At 38.5% G+C, this 17,897-nt stretch overlaps 1 long non-coding RNA gene across 8 annotated transcripts in view; it reads left to right on the top strand.

Moving 5' to 3' along the window:
• LOC110351925 (uncharacterized) overlaps nucleotides 1–17,897 on the top strand; it is a 225,158-nt gene that overhangs the window by 78,062 nt on the left and 129,199 nt on the right. For 6 of the 8 annotated variants that reach the window (XR_011808260.1, XR_005264832.2, XR_011808258.1 and 3 more), the window contains 2 exons: nucleotides 10,571–10,788; nucleotides 11,711–11,889. This is a non-coding gene — a long non-coding RNA (uncharacterized lncRNA). Of the gene's footprint in view, nucleotides 1–10,570; nucleotides 10,789–11,710; nucleotides 11,890–17,300; nucleotides 17,405–17,897 lie in introns of all 8 variants that reach the window. The other 2 variants (XR_011808259.1, XR_011808261.1) reach the window with 2 other exon arrangements.

Below are 17,897 nucleotides of genomic sequence, written 5' to 3'. Positions count from 1 at the left end.
ATCCTACTCCTACTTCTGCTGCACCAATCTGCAGGTAGTTACTTTGGTTGCCAAAAACTTCAATGCGGAAAATGGTCTCTGTACCCACCCATTCAGCCCAGAGAGAAGAGTTCCCTTCCTTGTTCCATGTGGTGGAGGGTCACTCAGTCTTTTTTTGGTAAGAGTGCTTAACTTTCTAGAAAATGAAATTTCATTTTGAAAATGCAGTTGATGCATGAACATAATATGGTATTGGCTCACACTTCCTTTATATGAGGAATTTCAAGGCCCCCAAAACTGTTGGGTTATGGAATAAGTTTTTGTGTTTAAAAAAAGAAGCTTTTTTTATGCTTTCTTCTATGAAAATATAGTATCAGCGGCAATAGACTCTATGTGCAATAAACAGCTTCACGTGGTTATTAAACACCCCAGCCTTGCCTTATAATTTAACCAGCCATAAAAGTCATTTATTGCATTGCATGCTAAATTGCCATGAAGGACATCACTTACTGCAGCATTCCAAATAACTGCACCAAAGAGACTATTCATTTTCACAACAGAGAACTAAAATGATTTACCCAATTTTAGCTCACAATAGTAATGTGAGATGTTTAAGCCCTTGAAGATAATTTAATGTGTGAGCTTTAGTTCTTTTCTAGAAATGATAGCCGAGCTATTAGCACTGAATCAGAAAGCAGATGGTTCTGCACCTCTTGTGTTGCTGACTATGAAATATCATATTCTCTGGCAGGAATGAGCTCCTGGAGAAACTGCAAGTTCACAGAAAACAGCCACAAAATTTTGAATACTAACAAATCTAGGCCTTGGGATTCTGAGTGATGTGGATTTACTACTCCATTTTAATTATTTTACTAGAATTCAGTATAAATGTTAGATCTGAAACATCACAAATGTTCCAGGTAATACAAATACAAAATAAAAGGCTATGGGAGGTTATGTTTAAGGAGAATAAACAGAATAATCTGTGTAATTGTAGTCAGGATAATCTGACACTACTTCTGAACAAAAATTATTAAAATCTTCTTAGGACATAAATTAGCTAAAGGTTATAAAGTAATTGGTATAAAAGTAATTAAAACTGATCTTGCCAAGTAACTAGATTAAATTTTACATTTTGTTGACAAAATTAAATGTTCTGACAAACTGCTCACAGATTAGGGTAAGGCAATTAGTAGCAGATATAAACACTCTGTTGCAAAGATTAAAAACAATTTGTAAAAGCTATGTAAAAGCTATGTAAGGGTTATCATCTCAAAGGTCAAAAGTTTTTTTTTTTTCTTTTTCTTTCTCTCTTTTTTTTTTTTTTTTTTTTTTTCAGTAAGGCAACCATGCTAATTGTTAGCCCAGTACAATTCAGTTAACCCTTTTTCTCCAATTATTTGTAAATAAATATAGTCATAAATACAGTCATAGATATAGATGTAAGGAAAGCAGGTTAAAATGCCTGTTAGGAAAGGAGATTATAAAATGAAATATGTAAAAACAGTTCTGGGGATGCTTTGAGGTCTATTGATACTCTATAATCTGATGCTTATGAGCTAAATAAAGCAAGGAAACTAATGGGAGAATTTCAAGGCTTCAAGTTTATTTACATGGGTAAAAGACTTTTGGCAGGCTTTTTTATATAGCCAAAAAGCCAAACAAGATCCAGTGAGTAGAAGGTGAAGCTGACCACATTCAACTTAGAAACGTACCACAAAGCTTTGTTGCTGCTGCTGCTGTTCTAAGAGTGAAATTAGAGGTAAGGCTGTGACAGCTGCTCCATCACTTTCTATCTCTGAAGCAAGACCAGAAGTTAATAGATTTGCTGTAGTCTATCAAAATACCTGATACACAATACTTGATTGAAAGGCATTTTATGAAAAGCTCAGAATCACTTCCCACATTACCCAGAGAAGAAGATTGAAGCACAATTTGCTTTCTCACCAAAATTTTCACAGCAATAGTAAACCTGGGTCTAAAACCCCAAACGTCTGGAGTCTCAGTCCCATGCTCTCTTCCACTACTCCGTACTGCCTCTCTCAACTTTAATATTCCAAATAGATAATTAGGGTTTGTAATAGTAGCTATCAGCTTAATTTTTTATTGTTGGGCCTGTGTTATGGAGGAGGTCAGATTAGATGGTGGGAATAGTAGATTCTTCATGAATGTGAATATGATATGAATATGTTTTCTTTTAAGAAAAATGTAATGTTTAATAGCTGCAAAACATTTCTGTAAGTGACATTGGGCACAGGGAAGGATTTTGATTACTTGTGTTTCCTGATAAAAAGTACTTTTCTTCTATTTCATCTTATTTATCTTCTACTTACAGGCCTAAAATGGATTTGGTAGTTGATAGTTTATAGATCTTAAGACTGAATTACACAATGTATAACCTACATCTAAAACACATAATGTATGCCAGAATTTCTGGTGTTATAATTTTCTCTACAAAATATTTGCGTAAACAAGTATGTAAGTATATATATGTTTTTGTGTGGATGTTTGGGAGGCTTGCGGTAACAAATTCTTCTCCAGTACAATAGTGTCTGGATAAAACTCTTAACCACTTAAAAGAGAAAATGATTGTTATGTAGCTGCTGTAACTCATTGTGCTTTAGTTTATACAATACTTTTATGCTTAAGTGCAGACGTATCTGTCATGACTGCTATGGGGTACACAACTGTATCTCCAGACTAGCTTCACTGATCTCACTAGCGTAAGTGACAGTAGAACTTGTCCCTCTAAAATTTGTCAGTCCTAAAATGATTTTTAAAGGTATTTATATATCTGCTCCTCCTCTGCACTGCTTGTAACCTGAGACCATCCATTCGAATAAGAATGTAGACTTGTCTTTTATAAATTGAAGACGTTCTGCTCATACCACTGGAGAAACAAACTAAAAAATAAGGCAACCAGATGTTTAAAAATGTTGAAAGTACCCCCCCCCCCCCTTTTTTTTTTGGAAAGGTAGCTACGTTAAATAAACATTAAAATGCTATTTTTTCTATATAACTATTCATTTTTAATGGCACCCCAAGAGTTCATCCAAGGGTCTCCAGGTCACTTGGGAGAAAGTACAGTATATTTTGGCTCCACAACCTTTGACTTGCTACAAAGAGCTAATTCTTCCAATTAATGAAATAAATGTTGCTGATGTAGATAGATTGACAAATAATTTTAAAGGCTAATTTATTCAAGCAGATGGCAAGTCAGATATGGCTAGAATATTTTAAGAGGCCTTCACTGACAGGAAAAGAAATCCTTGGAAGAACAAGATACTAGGGACTATTCGCGTGTAGGCATTTGTTCCTTTGGGCATCTTTTGTCTACAGTGGCACTGCAATGAAGCCAAGAAACATGAAGATATTTCTTTTTCCTATAAGGCTTTCAGTAGGGTTTTCTGCTTAGGGAAAAGGTAACCTGTTCTGACAAAATACCAGTGATGGACATCTACACCAGATAGCTGCAGGTCTGGGAGTCCTTGCTAGGCATACTGCAGGGCATTACGTTTTCCTTTCAAGAATAGATTCCTCTCTTTGGGGAAGCATCCTGAAATACCTGCATTTTAACTCAGTTTGAAACAGTTTATGAGAGCATTTGTACTGCAGTTCTGATAATTTAGGAGTTCTAATAATTCATGAAGCAGCCCCATAGATTAATGCATGTATGTGCGTTAGTAATGGTGAAGGTGTGTTACCACATACCCGAAACTCTCTGGGGTATAGTGATGTCTGGCTGCAATTTCTGAGCTTTAAAACTTTTGCTAACTAGTGTGATAGCCTCTGTGTTTCCAGGCAGGAAATAACACTCACTGTCAGCTGTTCTGTACATGGTGATCAAAGGTGTGTTCCCGCCTTGATACCTGAAGATATGAAAGGGGTTGCCCTGAAAAGCTTCTCATCTCTCAAGGAACACATCTACCTCTAGTTATGGCTTCAGAAATATAAAATATGAGTTGAAAATGCAGAAATTCCTTTTGCCTTCTTTGGAAGCAAGACTTGTGGCTCTCAGCTGGTGCCCATCAGTGTAATGTCAGAGGGTTGTAAGGTGATATAGGATGTTGCACACTGCAGGATAATCTGGATATACCAGAACTGCCTTTAAATGCACCTCCTAATGTACTGCATTCAGCCCTCCTAGTACTCAGTTAGGTCTTCGGCAGAGCATGAGGATATATTAGCGTATGCAGGGCTTCACACTTCTGTAGCTAAACTGCTTTTGTTCCCCATGGGCTAGCTTGTTTGGAGACTGGTCAGCTGCCTATATGCTATGTTGCGCTATGTGCAAAAGACAAATGTCACAACTTGGCAGAAAGCAGCCATCCCAGTAGTGGAGTTAGTATCTATGGTCTCTTGGTCTAGCTCAGTGAGAATAATAACTTCAAGACGTGGAATTAAATTGCTTTGCTACTGTATGAGCTTTTAAGTTAATTAGCTGTGTGAATGGGCATCTGTGCAGGACTAGCTAAACCTCCAAATCCTGGCTGAATATTACTCTATTGGGAAATAGCAGTCCTCAGTCCATGTAGATATTTTTTTTTCCTTCCCCCCCCCCCCCCCCCCCCCCCCCCTTTCTTCCTGTTTATGACTAGGGAGCCATTGGAGGCTGTTTTATTTTCAGTCACTTGGAGCTCAAATATGAGCCGTCAACCTGCAGAACAGTGTAATATTACAGATAGTTGGATGTTGCTCACTGAGCCCCAAAGGCTAAATCACCTCTGGTTAAAATATCAGTTTTCATTGTTAGTGAAATTTGATTTTTCTAAGGAGAAATATCAGGAGTACATGGAAGAAACTGGCTTATCATTCATGTTCTGGTAGTAGCCTAGTCATAAAAACAGGCTGAATTTGCAGTACATGTGGATAATGTCTTATAATGTATTGTTTACAGAGCCCAGGAGAGAAATCTCAGTATCATGCCAATGCAAGAGTTTTGTTATCCCTTCTTTTGGGAAAAGGGTATGCAAAGAAAATCATTCATTTGTTGTTTTAAGAAGAATATATTTACCTTCCAAGAACTGCGTATCACAGATTGGATTGATTACTACCATTAGCCTATCTGCTGCTGCAAAGTATTTGCTTTGTTTCTTGAAGAGAAAACAAAATATGTTGGTGCAGCTCAAACACGGGAGATATGAAGAGTATGATTTTGCATAAAAAGACTGCTTTTTCTGGCTGCATCTGCAGACAGATTTAAGAAAGCAGCCAGTAAGGCAGTTTCAGCAGAGAAATTTGTGTGTGTGTAGTCTTTTTTTTGGTAGGCTGAATAAGACATAATCCATTTTCTCCAGCTGAGCTCTGTCTACAAATGATGCCAGAATTTCTGTGCCAACATCCCCTCCCCTCTCCTTCTCTCCCCCTTTCCCTTCCCTTCTCTTTCTCTTTTTCCCAAACACTTCCAAGAGCCAGGTGGATAGTTGTTGGTATGTGATGAAAGCTCTGACAGGAAAATTAAAAATTGACCTCATATGGGCTTCTCCCCACTCCTACTCTGCCTACAGAATGCCTGAAAGAGACCATAGCACAGTATGAGTATTGCTTCCCAACACACTTTGCATGTCGGTGACGTCTCCCAGTCCATTCAAGAAGCTCTTTGCAACCTCCAGCAACTTCACTGTAAATAAAACTTCTCCCAGTGATGTTTTCTGGAAGATTCAGATTGATGAATTCCCTCAGTTCCTCTTAGCGTCAGAAGGAAGTAGGATTGTAAGGTGCTTTTCAGAAGCTATTTAAGGATAGGATCCTTAATTAATATCCAGTTAGATTCAACATGTTATTTTCATGCATTTTGCCACACTGTTAAAGAAACTGGTGTATGCTTGATGTCACCCATCTTTTCAAGGGTACCCAACTTACATTGGTCCTGTCTAGCCTACATGCTAAAGAGGGAGAGTCAGTAAAATGTCAGCATTACAACATTGCTGTATTGGTGAATGGTCTTTAGTAAATGAGAGGCTTAGCATGATCTTACATTTCTTAATTCGTGTGATGTAGTGCAGGGTGAAGTTTAAAATGCCAGCTGTTTTTTTGCATCATTAACAAGGAAAGAAACCTCTGATGCTTGTGGTGAGAGAACATGGCTGAGAGTGGAGGGATGGCAGCTTATCAGCTTTGATCTGTTGTACTTGATTATGTATTTTTTTTGTTTGTTACAGGCTCCCAATTTTCCTTCTTTGCTCTAAAAGCTATATTGGATCACTTTTCTCCATATCGGTGAATCTGTTTATTGACATCCTGTTAGAGGCCTGTGCAAATAGTCTTCAAAAAGGAGTAAATGAAAGACACTAGTGAAAAGCAAAGTTTGACCAGAGGGCAAAGATCTGTCAAAAACACTTTATCTTTCTTTGTTACTGAGACACGACCAGATGCTTGTTTATAACAAAATGCCTGAGTTGGGAATTTTGAAAGCCCAGATGAGGAAAACTGTATCTAATTGCTTTTAGGAGTGCAGCTGTGTCTTAGCTACAGCTTAGGTTGGTGTGTCCTAAAATCCTGTATTTGGAGATTCTGGGAGTGGAGTAAAAGTGTATATGTTTTTGCTGAAGGAGATAGGGCTGTCAGTTCAGAAACACACTGAACATCTGCTCTGGCTGAGCTCTGTGGTTTAACTAGATTAAAGGTCCATATTAAAATGATCATCAGTCAATCAGAGCACTTCCTCAATCTGAGAAGCATAACATCACGCTCTGTGTTGCAGTTTCCAGAGAAGCTGATGTGTTGTGGTAAGTTTAAAAAAAAAAAAAAAAAATAAAAACAGTGAAATATTTCACAATTGTGGTTTGTTTGGCATATACAGCATCACAGACTAATGTTTAACCTAAGTTCAAACAACTTTGAATTTGTTGCCCTAAATAACTTTAAATTTAGCTAATTATTTTAGGCACATCTTGGATATTAAGTCTACTTAGCAAAATTAAATATAATTCATGTTCTTTTAGCTTTGGGAGTGTTTCCAACCAATAAAGCTGTAGCACAGACCACAAATTTGTGTTGTTTCAGTGGCAGAGGGATCATTTTCCTTTTATTTCAACCCCTGGATAGCCATTTAAGACTACCAGACTACAGGTTTTATGAATTATAGGCATATGAATTGCCAGGAAAGCTCTGTTTTATTATTTTTAAAAAGCCACCATTACAAAAAGAACATCCAACCCTGCCAAACAAACCAAGATAACCCTCTTCTGTTGGCATTCGCCTGTATGCTAGTTGTCATGTGTCTATAAATAAGCCTTTTCCATAGACAAGTTGATAGTAATTGAGTAGATGTATCTTACATGATGATTTGCAAGAACTCTTGCGGTAGAAAATAAAATTACTGAGAGTTAAATGCCTTGTTGCATTTATTAATAAATCTAATTATTTCATTTTTGATTTTCCTATAGGAAAACAATGAAGATATAGATGTTTGTTTTCTTCTGCACCATGCATGCAACAAAGTAATTTGGGAAGTCTGTTTGATTTAGATCATCCAGAAAATTTATGCAGCATTGTGGAAGCATGGTGTCAGTGAAAACAGCTCTATGAATCAATGTGCAGCAAGCTGATGTTCCCTTTCAGGAACACCCACTGCATGGTGAGGAAGCATCTGGTGCAACTTGGACTTTTTTTTTCTTTTTTTTTTTTTTTTTGTCACTGATTTTAATAGCTAAATGTGCAAAAGTGCTTACTACAAATATTTCAGGATTTTTGTTGATGGAAGTTACAGATATGAATTAAGAGACTGGAATCAAGGGACAGATTATGTCTGTTTGGAGCCTGTAGCACATTCTAGCATGTAGATCCTGTGTGCTCCTCCTGCCCTCCCCCCCCCCCCCCCTTATTCCTTCTCTCACACACTCTTGTAACTGCAGCAGGAGGAAGGCTTTCCTCTTAGGAAGCATTAGTGATCTCTTTTTCTTTGCACGCAGGGAACTTATTGGAAGGCACACAGCTATTCTCCCCCATGCTTTGAAGGCTTGACTTGACCTGGTCTGCTGCACTTTTTCCTGCCCTTTACTGGGGTAATGCTGGATGAGACCTTGCAGCAGTAGATCTCATTGAGATGAATGTGTTCATATTACTGACCTTCAAAAGACCAGAACACATCAGATAAATGCCATGCTGTCAATCTGTTTTTGAAAAAAAATATGGTCTTGGATAATTTGGAAAATAAAAAAAGAATCTGGGAATACAATATTGTCAGATAATCTCATGATCTGGGATGGTACAGAACAACGTTAAGGTGTATGCACATTCGCTTCTCCTTCCTGAGACTGCTACAAAAAGTCACATTCACAGGCAACACCACAGTTCTACGTAAAGTTCTGAAAAAGAAATTCTACTATGTAAGGGAAGAAGATGGTGGCAGAACAAAAAAATGAAAAAACACAATGAGATAACTGTTAATTTTCTAAACTTAGTTGCTTTGTTTCTACTGATTATTGACCATGTCAGATTATTGATGCCATTTCCACATACTCCAGCTCTAATTCTCATTGCAGCTTTTGCTCTCTTCCAAAGGAAGAAACACTGTAAGGGCAATGAGTGACTTTTTGACCAATGTAGGGTTCTCATTAGAAAGGGAAGCATTCTCTATCATTTAGAATGAAATTTTAGTCTAGCAAATGTCTTAAAAGTCATCATGGTGACTACTGTATTGTAAAGTATGGCATTTGACCCACCAAGGGCTGTTTCTTGGTCATGTGGCTAGGTTCACAGTATGGATGTTCACATTACTGATAATGTCCTTCAGATGCATTAGAGATTTGGTATAGCTGGTCTAGACTTGCAGTAAGTGATAGGTGCCATAAAGTGGCTTCACTGTGGGAGAAAAGCAGTGGCCAAACTGCTGAAATGAAGCGGCAATGAAACTGTGGGAAAAAATGAAATGTAGAAAGGTGCTTTTGCTAGTGTTTCTATTGAGAGGGTGGACATCAGATAAAAATGATATGCTATATGTACAGTGCTAGAAAAAATCAACAGCACTGGCTGTGGAAAAAAACGTGTTATCATCAAAAGAGAAATTTATCAAGTCAGTGATATCAACATCATTACTTCATGGACTTGAAACTACAGCTTTAAATGAAATAGATACACAGTAAATTTATGAGTTCTTCAAGAAGTGTCCGATGTAAAGAAAAAACTTAAGACAAAAATGTCAGAGGGAGAACAAAGTATGAAATCAGAATATGTAACAACTACAGTGGTGGAAACTTGAGAGATGATAAATTGTGAAAAGACAGGTAGAAGCCTCTTAAAGCAAGTGGTTGAGTGTGGTCTGACTTGACGATGGCCATTGTCTACAGGGATACAGTCAGACTGAGCAAAATGGAAGAACAATACCGGGATCTGAAAGAAAAATGACTCTGAACTGTTCCTGGCACCTGCAAATCTGCTTCAGATCAAAAGAAAAACAGACCTGCTGGCACCCAGACTAGCAGGAAAGTATTTTATACATTTATTTTCTAGTTAGAGCTCATCCTTAATTACATTTCTCATTTCTGTGGTATTTTCAGCTAGCAAAGCAGCCATTTGTCTGTTGTGACTATGACCCAGACACTGTATCAGTCTTCAGTACTGGACTCCTCCATCACCAGAGCCTGGATGCAGAAACCTCTGAAAAATTCAGCCACACAGCAACACAACAGGAACAAGATAACATGAAATGTGCTGGGTTGCAGATGCTGTGGGTTAATTTCCCAGATTACTACCACGTGTGGTGGCTAGAGGTAACACAAGCAAATGCCTCTCACGGGCATCTGCCCTATCGCTCAGGCTGGTGGCTCCAGACCGATGGCAGAAGGTAGCTATGACTACCATGAGGCAGAGGGTAAGTGTGTCTGGCCAAGGGTGACAGTACACAGCCTGTCAAGTCTTCTCCTGTAACTGCTCCGTCACATGTTTCCACTCCACATTTCTGCTCAAGGAAAAATCTGACATGGCAATGGGCAGTGTTAAGTGTTATTAGAGCAGTTAATGCATTGAAAAACTACTCCTGAGGTTCCCTTCTGATGTCTTCCCTGTGTTGTAGCATCTTGTTCAGTGCTTACTGACACTTGCAGATTTTAGAAAATTATGCAGTAATTACAGTGTATTATCATTATCTTTAATTCTGATATGTGGCTTATCATAAAACTCCTCTTAAACAATTTCTTGTTTTTCCTGAAGTGTGGCTGCAAATGACATCATTTGTGTGTGAACTTCAGCTGGATATGGTAACACCTTGTAAAATACTTTAACAAGACAGAAATGCTTAAATAAAGTTTGGGTTTGGTTTCAAAGATCTTCTCTTTAGGAGCCTGCAGTAAATTCAACCCCCAGGTTGACACCCAGTTCTCTATATAAATTTAGTTTTCCAGCGTTAACATTTCTTCATGGTGCAATTTAATTGCTTTACAAGGAAAGACTACAATAGTGCTATATCTATGGTGGCTTTCCCTAGCTTTAGGAAAATATATGGTTTTACAATTAGGCAACAGGGATGCTCTAGTGTGTCACATATTTGGGTTTGTTAAATACATTAGCAAGCAATAAAATCTCTGCTATTCAATCTTTCTCATATTATTTTGATCCCACCTTTTCACCCTAGGCTTTGATTTTCTTTCAGTTTTGCCAGTATATTTGCAGCCACTAAATAGGAACGATGCCACTCCTGCTTCACAGCTCAGCAGCCAGGTGATGGAGAATCACCACAGTGGGCCATGTCTCTTCAGCGTCTACTGCCTGTGCCTTTTTTTTTTATAACTGAGTCTGGATTTCTCCATCACACCTCTTAAGCCTCTCTGAATGAATTCCACCTAGTAAGGCCAGGCTCTTAAAATGGATGTAAGTATTACAGGTTTCCCGTAGCTCTCTGTTTTAGGCAATTTAAGCATAACTGTCTTTCATAATATCTTTTTTTAACCCTTTATATTTCTACATTCTCCAGACTGATGTAATTCTTCAAGTGCTTTGCAGAGTTGGGAGTTCCCAAGTGATTCACTGAAATCTCAGTGTATTTTCAAGTCCAAACCTGAGGTTTTGTTAAAAGAAAGAGAGAGGGAGAGGGCGAGAAATAATAAAAGAGTCTGTCAGAAATGACCGGATTCTATGCACACAGTCCAAAAGTATGTGAATGGAAAGCAGCATTCCTTAACTGAAAGTCTTCATAATTCCCTTTCTCTGGGCTCTGACTAATCCTGAACAGGATTGCACAACACTGGGATAATCTCACATGTAGGGTTTAATCTTATGAGGTCAGGGTATGTTTATCCTCTGTCAAAAGGCAAGAAAGGGAAAGGACCTCAGACTCTTAGTCACTGTGGTGGTTAGGACATCACTAGCTGGGGCTGAGAAGCACTGATGCATGAAGCCTGTGAACGTGCTAGCCACTGGGCTGGTTATGGGGAATATTGTCCTTTGGCACAGCCTATTGTGTTATGGGTAGGCTTGTTTTGCAATCAGGTAGAAAGTCCTGTCTGACATGAAACAGACCTCTAACAATATCTCTTTTGTCCTGAGCAATTGCAGATGACGTCCATGTTGATACCGAGGACAAAAAACTCATAGAGAAACAGGAGTCTTGAAAGCAGTCCTAGGGAAGCATTCAGAATTTGCTGGGCAGAACAACATTTATGGAGCAAAAAAAAAGATGCCTGTGCTGATATGTTGTTAAATCTAAAACCTTACAATGAAAAGGCAGACGATCAAAAGACAGGTAAAACCTGAAGCTTGAATTCACAAAAACCTGTTATTTGTTTTGCTGCAGTTTTGAGTCATGACAATGCCCAGCATTTGGAAGGAGATGTAGGAACTGGAGGAGCTACCACCACCTAGAGAGAGTTTGGAAGTGTTCATGAGGAGTGCACAGTGTGGAGAAGGAGGGTTATAAAAGTGCCACTAAACAAGAGGAATTCCTCAGGGGAGCACTGAACACCAGCACAGCAGGTAAATTAATCTGGAAACAATTTAGCTAGCTGTTTAGCTAGCTGTTGGCTGACTCAGAAAAGGGGGGGGGGATGAGGGGATGCGACACAGTATAACTCCCACAAGTCCTGAATACAGGGGCAAGAGCTTCGATTCAGCCAAGCTATGTAGCTGCATAAAACATGACACAGGAGTCCCTAAGCCAGAAGTAGATGCAAAACTTCTACACAAAGCAGAATACAGATGTAGAAATAGCGCTCTGTGTTTAACTCAGTTACGTTTATCAGTGCGGCAGTAGTTTAGATGTAGTCACTATGGTAATGTTGTCAACACAGTGGTGCTTCAGAAAAGGCTGCAGGCAACATGTGAAATGGAAGTTTTACAGCTAAGGGTTTCTCAGCATACACGTATATGAGTACAAAAGTGTTAAGTATAAAATTTGTAATTGTACTTGGGGAAAAAGCATCTTTTACTAGGCCAAAACTATGTGCCCCATGTCAAGAGAATGAACTTAATGGAAAAGCAGGCAGCTCAAGCTACTCAAGTGTTTGAACACCTCTTTTGGGTAGGAGGAAAGCTCCCAGCAAGGTATGAAGTAATCCAGGGAATGGGTTTGTCTCTAGGACGACTTCCTTTGCTGTGGAGGTAGGGTTCATGAAAGGCCTGGTAGGTACACGTCTCAGAGTTTGTACACCAAGCAGCTGGACTGTATTGTTTGGAGAAGAACTTGGGCTGCACTGGCTATGGAAATGGAGTATAGTCTGGGCATAGCTGTTTAGCATGGGGTGAAGGGTTTCTGACATTCAGCCTTGCTTAGGACTGCTCCTGAGAGCTGAGCTGGGTCTCTTAGGCCTCCCTGTGAGCCACCTGGCTGGGTCCGTGGGAGGAAGGAGGAGGTTTTGGGAGCCGGTAGGTGGATGCATTGTATTTGCACTGGTAGTGTCTTGCCTGTGTGTATAGGCCTGCAGGAGCAGCCACTCCAGAGGCCAGTTGGACCAAACTTACAGGACATCAGATAAAGCTCAGGAGAGCTGCTGGAGTAGGGGCTGAGGCAGAAGCCCTGCTGAGTTCAGGTGCAGAGAAGAGCTTGGTTTTACTCCTGAACTTCTGCTGGCCTTGCAGAAATGTCCCCCCACATCGCCTCCCTGCCATGCTCGATGGGAGTCGGCCCGGTGCGTGAAGGAACTGAAATCCTCCTTGGAGTTACCTCAGGCTTTGGGACTGTTGCTTTTCAGGTTACAGTGAGTTCAACTAGAGTTAAGGTGACAGTTGTGCTCCAAGCTGCTGACAAACTGGCAGCCATCATCTTGATGATCTGTTTGTGAGTATCCTACTGAGAGTTTAATTATTTATTTTTTTAATATTTTACCCATTGATATTTGCTGTCCCAGGGGCAGGGCACCATATTGCACATGATGTATACAAAGTTAAGACAACTTATTCCTCTCAAATCTCTAGCTATTAGACTAATTTTTAATGCTGCACATATTAGCTATATATCCCTTGGTGTCTGAAGCCCCTTTTTCTGTTCTCAAATCTCACCCTTCATTTAGAAGTAATACTAGAGTTGATTAACTGTAAAAGAACTGTTTTTGCTGACTAAAACGCTGTCCCTAAACACAGCAGATAGATTATTTCCAATGACTGATTTGAGCAACTCCAAGGACTTCCTGGTCTTTCTATCTACTATTATCAATGCTGTAATTTTGTTATCAAGTCTGGCAGTTTCTTCTCACAGAAAAACTTTATTACTAGGCTGACCCACCTAACACCTCCCTGTTAGTAACAGAAACAAATAAGAGTTGATTGTTCAGCTGCTGTCATTTAAAAAGACTAAATCAACCTGCCACAAAAGAATAATTCCCTCTGGTAACTTTATCCATTTGCCCTTGGTGGTGACACTGTGGATACCACCCTGGTTGAACTATATATTAGTTCCTAGAGAAGCACTTTGAAATATATAGCTCTGCACAATGTTGTAATTGAAAAAAATTGAATAGCCATACATGGTTCAGTAATCTGAAAAGAATGCAAAGGTTCAGTTCTAATTGCTTTACACAATTTAATACCGTTTTGCTGTATTTTCCAAATGGGTGTATTCTTCTGTTCTGCATTTATCTATTTTACAGTTTGGCAGCACTGGTTGTATATAGGCAGTATTGTTTTTTAAAAGGATGCTGCATCAGAAGTTTTATTTTATGTTCTGGCCACATTTTTAAGACTTAGCCAACTGTCCCAGTTCAGGTGCTTGCTCTTCCAGTGAGAAGGGTCCTCAGAGGGGGGGGTCAGTAACCTCTGTGATGAGTTAAGGGCCTGGTTTTAAGTTTGTGCTTTAAATTGGTCTTTCTTCTATTGTGTCTTGGAGGGAATCAAGTCTCTAAATTCTCTTTGAATTGAGGGAACTTTAAAAGCTGCTGTAAAATATGTGTCTTTTAAAATGTACATTACACTATCCACTCACGTTGACTTTTACGTATTTTAAATGCAGTTCTTCTAGGTATTTCTAGCTATTTAACACTATACATTTACTACCTGTGATCAGGAGCTATTCTGAAATCTATGGAAGAGTGCCTCTCACCAGACAATAATTAAAATGGAACCTCAGCTTTAACTTAATATTGTGGGCTTTTTTTGAAACAGTTGACATTATTTTGATGTTGCATTTCTCTCTTAGAACATTCCTCATGTAAATCCTATGTATAAGGATGTGCTTGAGACTACTTTGTTAAAAACAAAACAAAACAATACAACAAATAGCTGTTTATATAAAAGAGCTGATAATAGTATTAACAACTATAAATACCACAGAGACTAAATCACCAGCCTGCTTTCCAAAGCAAATGATACCACTGCTGATAGGGGGCATGATAATAAAATTCAGTTGAAACATATTTCAAAATATATGTATTTCAAGCCATCTATTTAATCTAAATAGAGGATTCTTTTGGTTGGTGGTGTTTTGCATCTGGTTGTTTTTACGTTTCTGAGTTGTTTTTATAATGATATGGATGAAAAAAAGAGCCATGCAGGGATTGAAAGCAGGTAACACCAATAAGGTCAAATTGTTAAAAAGCTTAGGAAAAACACTTGTAACATTTTCAAGGTCTGTAGATGTATATATGCAAAAGGCATGAATATAAATACAATCATACGTTTCATGTATGCCAAAATGTATGCTAGTAAATATTACAGTGCTTTTGGGAGGCTTACTGGAAACAAACCCAGATGAGGGAAGTATATGGGAATAAGTATATTGTCAGACCATCAGGATGTGAGTGGCATAATGGAAAAAAATAAAAAACAGAGAGAAGCAGCTTTCTGATTTAAAGTAAAATGCATCTTCCCCATTTCTGGTGGGAAAAGACAAATGGGGAACAAGGAGAAGAGAAATTATTAGGTGGAGAAACAGTGAAGGAAAAACAGCTGATAGATGAGAGGAAGCTGAGACTGAAGCTGTTTGGATGTTACTTAGTGGCACTGCACAATGATCTTCGATCTAAATCAGGAGCAGGCTTTAGAAAGCCTGTAGGAGATATGGCATTCATTAAGGAATTTCTAAACATTGGAGCCTATTTTGTACATATGCCAACTACAGGTAGTTCTAAATATAAATTCTTGAAGCATCTTTACTTTCTGCATATTTATATACCAATGACATTGCATTTATTATTTGAGAATAAAAGGGTAAATAGTCTTTATTTACAAAAGAATTTCTGATTACCTATTAGTACCTTGAACATAGGACATAATACTGTCTACAAGAGAGGCATTTTTCTCTTTAATGAAAGTAGCGCACTTCAATTTTCTCTCTATTTTAATTACTCCTTCAAACAGTTTGGAACTCAGATCTTGGCTGAGAGTTGTCAGGTAGAGGTGTAATGTCCACTGGAGGTTATTTCGCTATAGCTGAAAAAAAACATTGAATTGGGAATTGATAATACAATTTAGAATGAAAGAGTTAACTCCTACAGCTTCAGTACCACTGTTCTGTTGCAGGGACATTACTAACAAAGGCCTAGTTGTTGTTTTAGCTACAAAAGAACTTAATGAAGGTCCCAGACACAGACTGGCATTTACACTGACTGTCCTTTTCCAAAGCAGCTTTTGTATTAAATGAGTTCATTATTAAAACATGGTAGCTTTAATTAAATCTCTGTAATCTCCAATCAGGAAAATGGCATTAGGCTGCCAGCCAGGAAAATATGGTAATTCCAAACAGTGTCCCCATTATTAGTGCTGGGTTGTCTGTTGGAGTATTTGATCAAAGGCGTGGAGAGTTTGATGCTGTTCTACAGTAGGGCTAGCCCAAGGTACTCAGCCCTATGTCCATGCAAGAGTTTATAACAAATTACACTCTTTCTAAATACTGGACCTAAAATCCTAAAGGATGCACAAAAGTAGTGCTCTTGTACTTGTCTAGCTCTTCCTCATGTGGTGTGACTAGCATAATTTACTGGCACATGGGAAAACAGATAGGCGTGTAAGATGCATTTACCTAACCTCTTCTGCCAAGGGTTGTAATTTTGGGAACTGTAGGTATACACAGAAATAAAAATTGTTTATTTTTCCTTTGTTTTGTTTAGATTATGCTTAAATTAACTTAATTTAACATCACACCTATGAGTACTGGTTCAGATGTGAGATCAGAAACATCGCTAAAGCATTTCACCCATCTCACTGGATTAAAGCACCGTAGATACAGAACTGGCAAATAACTATCATTGGTGCAGTTGTTTAATGAATTAATTTGTTTCCATGTTTCTGTCCAAATTGGCTTTAAGATGTATATATACCTAATTCTTGTCTCCTCACCACTTTTGAGTAAATGACATAGTTGTACCAGATTGAGAAGGAGAGTGGTGCACAAGATACCTATTTGCATGGTGTCCAAGTACACATTACCACGAAGAAATACTCAGGTTGTGTATGTCACCAGGTGGGGTAATTCTTTCTTCTAGGGAAAGGCAACAAAATAAAAGGTGATGGAGCTGTTTGTGATGGAAATCCACTTGTCACTTGCTCATCCATCATCACTGTCCTTCCTGATTCTACTGAAATCACTGATGGCTGCTGCTGACTTCAGGAGAATAAGGATGAAGTCCCATGTGACAAATATGAAAATGATGGTAGCCCTAGACATCTGAGCTTTGTAGGAATGCAATTACCTTAAGTGGGGAGGAGGGAAATGCAATTATTCAGAAAGCATGTGGCATGCTTTTCATTGATTAGACTGTCTGGTTTGATTAAATTCCTCAATATTTATATAGTTCTATATAATAGCTCTATTTAATACGGCTCTAATTGCTGCCTTACATATTTCCTGGGTCCTTTTGTTCTAACTCATCTGCTTTCAGGTCCAGGTTTATTTTTTCAATGCATTCAGATTCTCCACAAACATAACCTGTCGTTATGTGTTTTATCTGTCTCTGCAGATGCTTATTTGACAGAAAGTTTCCATCAGCTCCAGAGAATGGGTCCTGTAAATAGCCTTTGTGGTTCTCAGATGGAGTACTTGCAAAATGGAATTGATTAAAAGGTCAAAAAACATTACGTTTTCAATGTCTGAACTGCTCCATCAAAGTGGTAGTGTGATAAGTGTGTGCAAATCTTTTCAAGGGACCAGTCTGCATTCAAAAAATTTGTTATATCTTTCAGATCAGATTTGACGTTTAGATGTAGAGCTTAGGGATATGGTTTAGTGGGGACTGTTAGTGTTAGGTCAGAGGTTGGACTCGATGATCTTGAGGTCTCTTCCAACCTAGAAATTCTGTGATTCTGTGTGATTCTGATGCTTCCCAAGAAGTTATATATGTGTATATATATATATATATATATATATATATATATATATATATATTTAAGTTATAGACAAAATCAAGTCTCTCCACTTACACTACTGTCAGATAGTAGTAACTCTGAAAGTGATGAGGCTCTTCTAGTATGAGTTGCAGTGAGACTGAGATTGAAACCAATGCCTTCATCAGTGTAACCAGCTAAGGTGAGAATGATTACAGAAATGGTAGTAACCA

The sequence above is a fragment of the Anas platyrhynchos genome, chromosome 3 (genome assembly GCF_047663525.1).
Source record: "Anas platyrhynchos isolate ZD024472 breed Pekin duck chromosome 3, IASCAAS_PekinDuck_T2T, whole genome shotgun sequence".
Lineage (NCBI taxonomy): Eukaryota > Metazoa > Chordata > Aves > Anseriformes > Anatidae > Anas > Anas platyrhynchos.
The sequence above is the reverse complement of the archived record's forward strand: the minus strand, read 5'-3'. Positions and strand labels throughout refer to the sequence as shown.